This window comes from Elephantulus edwardii, unplaced genomic scaffold (assembly GCF_000299155.1).
Source record: "Elephantulus edwardii isolate Elephantulus edwardi_28Jun2011 unplaced genomic scaffold, EleEdw1.0 scaffold00101, whole genome shotgun sequence".
In the NCBI taxonomy this organism is placed as follows: Eukaryota; Metazoa; Chordata; class Mammalia; order Macroscelidea; family Macroscelididae; genus Elephantulus; species Elephantulus edwardii.
In genome coordinates this window covers 11056147-11066966 of record NW_006399851.1, presented here as the reverse complement: position 1 = coordinate 11066966, position 10820 = coordinate 11056147, and the positions used below count along the sequence as shown (strand labels likewise).

Sequence of the window (10820 nt, the reverse complement as noted above, 5' to 3'; positions counted from 1 at the left end):
GAGGACCGTGACAGTCCATTCGCCAGGACTAGGGTCCAGTTACTGTGTCTTTCTAAACCTTTAAATTTAGAACTAATTTTAGATTTACTGACAGAGTTGTAGAGATAATATAGTAATTCCCTGTATATGCTCGAAGAGTCCCCGAATATTAACATTTTATCACTTGTGCTTCAACCTTCTTCCCCTCGCAGAGGTGTGCTGGAGCCAGTTTATTTTGGGTTATGAGAGTTGAATGTTCAGATGCCATCCAGGGACACTCGTGGCATTTTGTTTTCATGTCTCACATGCTCTTACTTCCGAATAGTTTCTCAGGGGTTTTTTAGGGTTGAGTTTTTGTTTTTATTGTTGTTGTTTGTTTATTTATTTTTGTTTGTTTCTGTCAATATTTCATTACTCTGACATGTTGGAATGATGTCACATATACATATATCTTGTTACAGTAGTGACCGTAGAGTATGTATACCTTAAAACGTATGCTAACTCAACCATTTCTACATGCATAATTCAGTGCCATTGATTACATTCTTCCTGCATGCAACCATTTTCACCCTCTTTTTATGAGCTCTTTGTCAGTAAGATCAACTTAATGTTTCTATCTGGTCTCTCAAGAGAAGTGGCTCTCTCTGGCAGCCAAGTGGTAAGGAGTTGTACTGCCAACACAAAAGAACCACAGTTCAAATCTGCCAGTTGCTCTGAGGGAGTAAGATGAGCAGTCTTCTGCTGTACCATTTAGAGCTTTTGAAAACCTGCTGGAGGATCAGTGAGTCAGTTCTGACCCAAAGGCACACAGCAACAACAGCGCTTGTTGCTCACTCACTTTAGTCAGAGCATAGCTGTCCCTCCAGTGAGTTTTTGGAGGCTGGAATTTTCACAGAAGGAGATTGCGCACCTTTCTCCCACGGAGCTGCTAGCGGAATCAAACTGCCAGAGAAGGGCCCCGTTTGGGTTAGCAGTGTAACTTCCTATGGAGCCGCCAGAGCTCCCTTGACCCTATATAGATAGATCTTAAGAGATCACAGCTATTGTGCTGCCAGCCCAGAGGTATGCAGTTTGAATCCACCAACTGCTCCACTGGAGAAAGGTGGGCAATCTCTTCCTGTGAGTTTTACTACCTCTGAAAACCTGGAGGGTCAGCTATGGGTTGATTCTGACTAGACAGTACACAACAAGAAGAAAGACAAGGCTCAAGGCAGACTAATCTGCTTTGTCGCTAGAGTGACACAATCTGTGTTTAACTATATAAGGAATAATTTATTATAAAGAGATGGATCTATATGTGACATTACCCTTGATTAAGGACAGAGAGGATATTATTGAGCTGTGATCATATAAAATTTATGAAAGCACAACTATTCAAATGAATCCAAATTAATTGTTTCTAACAATTATATTCTAGCACCTGATGAAAAGTCATTAATGTTATGCCACGCTAATGTCTTACTCTTCCTTCTTAACATTTGAAAAATGTTAATGAAAGTTCTGGACAAAAACTTTGGTCACATGATAGCATCCTCATCCTTTACATTTTAAATTGTTTGCAACTAGAGAATGTAGACAAGGATTCGGCTTCTTAAGGACTGCCATGTACCTGTGGTTTTAATATTTTCTTGTAATTTCTCTTTTGTTTCTTTAGAACAAGTAGATTTTAATCACCAAAAACATGACAATAGAAGGAAAAATATATATATAGAATAAGCATTGGATGTTTAACAGGGATGGGAAGGGAGGAAGAGGGGAGTAAAAATGAATAGATTAATTGATTGAAGAGAAAGGGGTTGACTTTTTTATTATAATTAATTAATTACACTGACCAATGGTAACTAGGGTTCTAAAACAAAATGTCTATGAATGATTGTATAAAAAGTCAACATGATTTATAAACATTTCAAATAAAAATAAATACATTTTAAAAACAAAACAATGAATGCTAGAACTAGCAGATGAAGCAATGTTGAAAACCAGAACACCTGCATAGTCTCAAATCATCTCTTAACAAGATACTTTTACATTAAAAAACAAGACAACAACAAAATATTCCAGAGCGGCTGTCTGATAAATTTGAACTGCTGACATTTTGGTTAACACCATAACATGTCATCAGCTATGTCATCAGAGCTTCTTGTTTATTTATTTTACCCTACTGCCTAGAAATCTGGTAGACAGATACTTTAATGAAGTAATTAAAATTTATCACCGTAATGACATACCCTGAAACTCTTACCCTGACAGAATCTTTAAACCTTAAACCAAAAACATCCCTGAAGTCTTCTTTTTTTTTTTTTTTAATTTTTGTGTGAGTGTACTGTCATATCAAATCTGACAGCAGGAGATTGTCCCTCCTTTTCCCGGCATAGCATCTGGTGGATTTGAACCGTGTGCCTCTGGGACTGTAGTTGCAGCTCCCCTCCCTGAAGTCTTCTTAAAGCCAAATTAGAGTCTACTTTAACTAGAGTTCAACTCTACTTGGACCAATCATAATGGGATTTCATTTCTTGTATTGAAGCTCTCTAAGACTTGAGATCACAAATCTCTATTACATTGGCCTCCAAGCCTATATGGGAAACCATCAAGTTATAAGGACATGTATCATGAATGGACACGTCAGGCTTACAGGTACTGGACAGGAATCGCAAAGTCTCATTCCAAATGTCTTCTGTTAGCTTGAAGCCTTTGGTTTATTTCCTTTGGAAAACTGTTCATCATTCTTATTTGCCATTGCCTTAGCCATCAGTTTGCTTCCCTCTGGATCTATCTTGGGAAGTTCTAGAAATACTTCATCGCCCTCAAGGTCAGTCAATTGTACTGTTCCTTTTCCTGGAGTACCAGAATCTTCTGCTTCTCCCTTTTCATCAATTCTTCTATACCTGACAGCTCTTTCTGTGGGGGGAAAAAACCCAAAAACCCAAAACCAAAAACCAAAATGCAATTTGTCCAAAAGCTGCCTCTAAAACCAACTGCACCTTTGACCTGTAGAGGGTCAGTTTACACTGGTTGTCAGCATAGTGCAGCTAAACCCTGTGCTTCTGTCCATTGTTTTCATAAATTTTCATTACCAATATGTTAAACCAATAGTTCAAGGACTTCTGAAGATCAGACACTACTAGAGTCACTTTTAGTACAGGTTCTGACTGAGGTGGATTGTGAGTTGACAAGTAGAATTTATATCCTCCTGGGGCTTCAGTTTCAAAAACACTTTTGGAAACTTCTTTGAATGATCATGTCAAGGTCCTGCCTTTGCTGACAGTCTGACTAGAAGTGAGCGTGATACCCATTGTCTAGTTTGTAGTCTCCAACACCGTAATTGTGAGTGAGTCCTACAGCAAAATGATCATCCTCAAGCCCAAGTCCCACCATTGTTTTGCTCGTTTTCCATCATAAGGTCTATTACTTTTGGTTTTGCAGCCTTCTTCAAATTCCTCTTGTTGGAGAATCTTTATCCCAAGAACATCACGATAGATATGCACGATATACAAGTGATTTCCCACTTTAAATAACACATGTGATGTGTGGTGGCCTGCCATGACTCCCATCTCCACTGACTCCATTATACCTCATTCATGATTCTTGAGGCCATTAATTGTTACTTCAGTAATTGCCAAATGCTTGTTTTCTACTTTTATTATTCACATTTATTAGGTAGCATTCTTCTAACAGGATGAATTTTCCTCCTCCCTTATTTCTATCAATATGGACTAATGGATTCTGGCCAGTAGAAAACTTCATGATAAGATGGAGAAAATATTAAAATTGTCAATGATTTCATCTTGCTTAGATCCACACTCAGTACCATTGGTACCAGCAGCCAAGAAATCGAAGATGTGCTACACTCTAAAGACTTCTGCTAGATAATTCCCCAAAGGAGGCTGAGCAATGATATCAGTCTAAATTCTAAGTTGCACCTGACTCAAGCCATGCTCTTTTCAATCACCTGCTTCACATCTGAGAGCTTGATAATATATAAGAATGACAGAAGAAAGATTGATGCTTTGAGTTGAGGTGTTGGAGAAGAGTGCTGAGTGTCCCATGGACTGCCAGAAGAACAGTTATGTCTTTCAGAATGTGCAGCTTTAGGGGCAAGGATGGTGAAACTTGATCTCACTAACTTTGGGCATGTTGTTAGGAGGGGCTATACCTGGGAAAGGGACATGATGCTTGGAAAGGCAGAGGGTCAGAAAGGTGAAGGAAGTGAAGACTTTCAAAGAGATAGATTGATACAGTGGCTGTAGCGCTGAGCTCAAGTATGGCAGAGATGATAAGGATGGCATCCTGATAGGGTTCAGATCTGCTGTGCATAGGATCACCAAGAATTGGCACTTAATAACAACAAAAATCATCCTTATTGTTTTTGATGTTGAAATTTTGTTCCATATCTCACTGATGGGAGTTTCAGTATCTTTCATTAAAAGTATATTTATCGTTTTGTTGCTAGTTTCTGTCACATTGGTCCCCTACTCATGGCAACAATGGAAGGAAACATTGCCCAATCCTTCATTATCAGCTTGATCAGTTATCGATCAAATTGGTGTATTCTGTAGGGTTTTCATTAGCTGACTTTCCGAAGTAGCTCCTGAGGCCTTCCTCCTTGTCTGTCATAGTTGAGAAGGTTTGTTCAGTTACAGGAATACGAAAACCTCCACTGACATATGTGGTAACTGCACATGAGCTGCATGGACCAGTAGCAAACACCTGGGCCTTCTGCAATAAAAGGTGAAAATCCTAACACTAAAGCACTCCTGTTTGTTAAATTATCATTTGTTGTGGTTGATAGTCATCTAGTTGAGCACGACTCATAGTGACCCTATGAACAAAAGGCCTGAAGCCTTTCTATAACTATCGACATTTATCAAAGTTCATAGAGTTTCTAGAGGCATGCTATTTAGGAAGTGGATGCCACTTCGGCTTCCAGAATTTACATAGAGGAAAAAGCTAACAACAGTAGTGATTTGAGTTTGGTCTGTGGGTTTAGGGCCTCAGTTTCCAATCTTGAATTAAGTTGACAGAATCTCAGTTCATTCATGAGATGCAAGATTAAACTATACAAAAAAAGTTTATTATTTAGATCATTTGGAGGTTAAGTCTAACCCATTTCTATTAAGAGTTAGAGTTATAGGATACATAGAATTATTATAATTATGTTAAGTTATGTGTTTTAACCACCTCCCGTTCATGCTTGCTGTGAAACTATGCCACCAGTATGGCAAATAGCAGCAGGGTCATCCAAGGTGGACAGATTTCAGTCAAGCTTGCAGACTAGGAAGAAAGATCTGGCAATCTACTTCTGAAAATTAGTCAATGGAACACAATGGAACATAGTCTAGTTCTCCTGATTTGGACACACTATTAGAAAGAATAATCAGAGAAATGGCACCAGTCACATTTGGTGAAGCAGAGGACAGTGAGGGTGTGGGAAACTTTCAGTGAGATGGATTGGTATTATGGCCCAATTGATGGATTGAACATGTTGATGATCGAGGGGATGATGGGGACTGGGCGATGTTTTATTCTATTATAATATATAAGGTGATTGTTGTTATGTGCCATCGAGTCAGAACTGACCTATAGCTGACCCTCCAGAGGGTTTTCAGAGGCTATAAATGGCACAGGAGGAGATTGCCTATCCTTCTCTTATGGAACAGTTGGTAGATTTGAACCACATATCTTTGGGATTGCAACACAGCAGTCCTTCTCACCAAAGCTGCAGAGCTCCCATTAAGATCATCTTGGGTTGATGTCAACTATAAACGACAACAAAGGTTTTTCTCAGTTATTTTCAGGATGCAATAACCAGTGACTTTAAGTACAACTATTTTGTGAAATAGACTGACACAGCGGAGTGTCCTCCCAGTCAGTGGTTCCCACACTTGGTGTGCATCTGAATCAGGATGTAGTTTTCAGATGCATCTTCCTGGGTCCCATCTATTGCATAATGTCAGTGGTGGCATGGGCAATCACCGTTCCTATTTTTAAAACATTCTCCAGGTGTTTCAGGCGAAGTTGGATGAGGGACCAGCATTAAGTGATGAGTTGAGATTCTCAGGAGACTTCTCTTAATGAACAGACAAGTAATAATCTGTAATTACTGTATTGATTTTTATGTAAATAGGTGCTTCTAAGGGGTTCACCATATTTTAGAAAGTTAATAAGTAGTTAAGACGCTTTTTCCTAAACTCTCTCTCCAAACTTGATTGCCACTACTCAGCTTCTTATTGAGCTGCTTCCCCGCCCCCCCCGCCCCCATATAAGTACAAAACCAGACTTCAGAAGAGCCTCTGCTGGATTGTCACAAAATACCAATTATTGGACTCCGAGTTAAAGAGTCTAAAGAGTGCGATGGAAATTCAAGTCATTATCATTTATTCATAAGGACAAGTGAAGCAAAATAGTATCTTTCGTGGACTAAGTGTGTTTAAACAAATGCTAACTAGGGGATTATAATACTAGGAGATTAGTGTTTTTGGAGAGCTCTCTTTTTGGTAGCACTTTAATGTGCACTTTTTAAATAGTCTTTGTTTCCCCCTTTGCAGTTGATGCCTGTATTTGCTTTGGAAATAGTCTTTCAACATGTTACATTTTAACAACATGTGGGCAATCTTCTCTCTTGCAGATTTTACTGCCTCTAAAAACCCACTGGAGGGTCAGCTATGGATTGATTCCAACTTGAAAGCACACACCACCACCACCACCATCACTAACTGCAACACAAAATAGGAAATTCTGTTTGTAATTGAAAATTCTTACATAGACTTTTATGTAGTCTTACATAGACAAAGTAGAGGGCTTTTGTAAGAAACTGCACTGCAATCCTGAAGGTACAAGGTTGCTCCATAGGACAAAGATGAGCAATCTCTCCTCTTGTGTGATTAAACTGCCTCTGAAAACCTGCTGGGAGGTCAGCCATGGGTTGGCTCTGACTCCATGGCAAACAACTAACAATGTAAAGGTCTGTCAGGGGAACTTGGGAAATGATGACATAGTTACTTGTATTTGCAGTAGATTGAAGATAGAGGATGTGACGATAATCCATTTCATTGTTCTATGTTAATGTGAAATGCCAAACTATGTTTAAAAGCCCCAGTTAACTACTTTCTAAAAAGATTATATCAAACTTTCATTGACATCCTGATGCATTGTTTTACAAGCTTACCCAAGGATTATGTGATTCTTTTGCTTGAATTACTATTTGCTATTGATTAGGACCAGAAGCTGTGAAGTTATATGTTGATTCACAGACTTCTTTTCTTTAGCTTGTTTTCATCAAGTTGATTTCTATTCACAGTGACCCTACAGGACAGAGTAGAACTGTTTTTTCTAGGCTAAGTTGAAGGGTTTCTAGACTCTAATCTATATCGGAGGGAGAAAAATGGGTGGTCTTCTCCAGCCTTGGAAACCTGATGATGGAGGGTCCCGGAGTCCGAACTGTCTTGATGGCAGTGAGAGAATCTTCACACAAGCAGATTGCCATGTCTTTTTTCCCCTGTGGGGTTGTTGTTAATGTGCCAACAATAGAATACAACTCATAGGGACCCTATGAACAACAGATCTGAACTTTGCCCTATCCTATGCTGTCCTCAAGATCTCTGTCCTGCTCAAACCATTTTGTCGAGGGTTTTTCTTTCTTTCTCTGACCCTCCACCTTTCCTAGCACGCTGTCTCTCTCAATGGGATGGATGGATGGATGGTGAGTTTTGGCTACCAATCTTTCAATCAGCCAAGTGAGTAACCACTGAGTTACCAGGGTGCCATTATTCATTAGAGAAGCTAACCAGTCTCTGGTTGGTAGACAAGATGACCCCAGTGCTTACTGATTTATTACCTAGTTGGTCATTAAATAGTTTGGTCTCTGATTCAGGAAACTTATTTGGGCATGCCTTTCTTAGTTGACTAGATAAACCTTAGTTTGTGTTATTTTCCTCTGGAAATTTGTATTGTCTCTTCATTAATGAAGTAAATGAATTTTTTATATATGCTTTGGATGAATAAAGATTTCATAGACTTAACTTTCTGAAAACTAACTATCATGTTTACTTCTTCAGCAATCCAAAGTTTGCCTATTATTTTATAGGCAGGTGAATTTTGGTCTCAAATTTTGCTCTGTTATTTTCTGACTACAGTTGTATTAAATAGCCTATCTTTCCCATATGAAGACATCTCTCCAAAAAGAGCATCAGCAAGATATCCAATTTAGTTAGGAAAGAATTTCTGTCCTCACACTGCATCTGGAAGGTGTGTGGTGCTGCCTGCCTGTGCCATGCCACAATCAAGATGGGCAAGTCATGCCTTACACTGAGTGCTGTGTCAGGGATTTTGTACCGACTGTACCATCCTGGACCATTTAATCCAGCATGAAATTAAGTCCTTTCTGCACTGGAGATCAGGATATTTAATTATGTACAAAGACTTATCTAATCCTTCTTGGGGAAAATGGCAGCAACATAATAAAGTGTGTTGTCTTAAAAACATACACTTTGCTCCTCAACCTATATGAGTCTGTGAGTTGTTTCAACTCTTGAAATCTCACTTCTTTTCATCTGGAAAATGGAGATTTTGTTGTTTGGTGCCACTGAGTTGGTTCTGATTTCTAGTGATCCCAGGGACAGCACAACACAATACTGCCTAGGTAGCATAATTCTTGTGTTCAATCCTCACAGTCTTTGAGCTGCTATTGTTGTAGTTATTGTGTCAATCCGTTTCTTTTCTGTAGATCCTCTGCTTTGTCAAGTGTGATGTTCTTCTCTAGGGATTGGTTCTGCCAAATAAAATGTCAAAGCACATGAAATGAAGTCTTGTCACCCTTACTTCTAATGAGCTTTCTGATTATAGCTCTTTTTTTTTTTTTTTTTGGCTGAGTACAGTGTACTTTATTGATGATACCTGACAAGATGGGCTCTCAAAGCCCCTCCCATTTCTCAAGGGGACTGGATGGAAACTGTCAAGGATGTGAGATTCTCAGTGTGTGGGGGTATCAAATTGAGGCAAGGACTCCCCAGCAGCTGAAGGTCTCTCTCTCTTCTAGTGCTATTGCTGGGGCTGGTGGTCCAAGGGGCTCCTATTCTTTGGAGGTCATGTGACCATCTGGTTTACCACTTCATTGCTGTAGCCAAATTCATTGTCATACCAGGAAATGAATTTGACAAAATGGTCATTCAGGGCAATACCAACCCCAGCATCAAAAGTGGAAGAGTGAGTGTCACTGTTAAAGTCACAGGAGACAACCTGGTCTTCAGTGTTTCCCAGGATCCTTCTGATGCCTACTTTACTACTTTCTTGATGTCATCATATTTGGCAGATTTCTTCAGGTAGCAGGTCAGATCCATGACCGATACATTGAGGGTGGGGATATAGAAAGCCATGCTAATAAGGGATGACCTTGCCCATGGCCTTGGCAGTACCAGTAGATGCAGGGATGATGTTCTGGGAAGCTCGACAGACATCACATCTCAGCTTTTCAGAAGAGCGATCCACAGTCTTCTGGGTGGCAGTGATGGCATGGATTGTGGTCATGAGTCTGTCTACGATGCCAAAGTTGTCATGGGTGACCTTCACCAGGAGGGCCAAGCAGTTGGTGGTGCAGGCAGCATTGCTGCCAATCTTAGAGAGTTGTCATATTTTTCATGGTTCATGCTCATCACAAACATGGGGGGCATCAGCAGAATGAACAGAGATGATTGCCTTTTTGGCACCACACTTCAAGTGAGCCCAGCCTTCTCAAAGATTGTGAAGACCAGTGGATTCCACAACATACTTAGCACCAGCATCACCCCACTTGATGTTGGCAGGATCTTGCTCCTGGAAGACAGTGATGGTTTTCCCATTGATGACCAGCTTCCCATTTTCAGTCTTGACAGTGCTATTGAACTTGCCATGGGTAGAATCATACTGGAACATGTAGACCATGTAGTTGAGGTCAATTAAAGGGCCATTAATGTCAACAACACCCATGTTACCAGAGTTAAAAGCAGCTATGATGACCAGGTGTCCAATGCAGCCAAAACTGTTTACTCCAACCTTCACCATCATGTCTTAGGGATGTGGCTGAGGCTGCACAAGAAGAGAGGGCAATTGGTCAACTGATGAGGAGTACATAGCCTGACTACAGTTCTTTCAAAACAGATTTATTTGTTCTTCTGGCAGTCCTGGACATAGTAAATATTCTTCATTAAACATTAAAAATGTTCAATGATACAAAACATCAATTTTTCTTTGGTCTTCCTAATAAATTGTCCAAAATTGAGATTGATGTGTTGTTGCCATTGTATGTCATTGAGTCAGAACCAGCTCACAGCTGACCCTCCAGTGGGTTTTCAGAGGCAGTAAATCACAAGCAGCAGTTGGTGGGTTTGAATTTCATGCCTTTGGGATTGTTGCATCTCTTCTTACTACTAGGCCACCAGAGCTCCCTATAATGGAGTTTGTCGAGGTTCTTGTTGGCTGATCCGTGGCTGACCCTTCAGCAGCTTTGCAGAGGCTGTACATTCCATGGGAAGAGACTGCTCAACTTCCCGTGAAGCATTAGGTGGATTCGAACTGCATATATTGTGGATTTCAGCATAAGTTCTTATCACTAGGCTACCAGAACTCCCTGAAATGGTGAATGTTGTTGTTGTTGTGTACCACAGAGTCAGACCGACCTATAGCTGACCTTCCAGCAGGTTTTTAGAAGCAGGTAATCACAGGGTGCGGGGCAGGGGTAGGGGGTGGGGGAGGGCAAGGGAACAACTGGTAGATTTAAACCATGTGCTTTTGGGATTGCAGTATAGCTTCTTGCCACTAAGCCATTAAAGCAATGATACATATATACAATTAGATGTATATACAATGAG

General features: G+C 40.1%; 2 pseudogenes; both read right to left on the bottom strand.

The window, feature by feature from the left end:
* Nucleotides 1-2793: 2793 nt before the first annotated feature.
* Nucleotides 2794-3545, bottom strand: LOC102867178 (annotated as a pseudogene).
* Nucleotides 3546-9060: 5515 nt separating this feature from the next.
* On the bottom strand, nucleotides 9061-10014 carry LOC102866765 (annotated as a pseudogene).
* Between the last annotated feature and the right edge of the window lie 806 nt (nucleotides 10015-10820).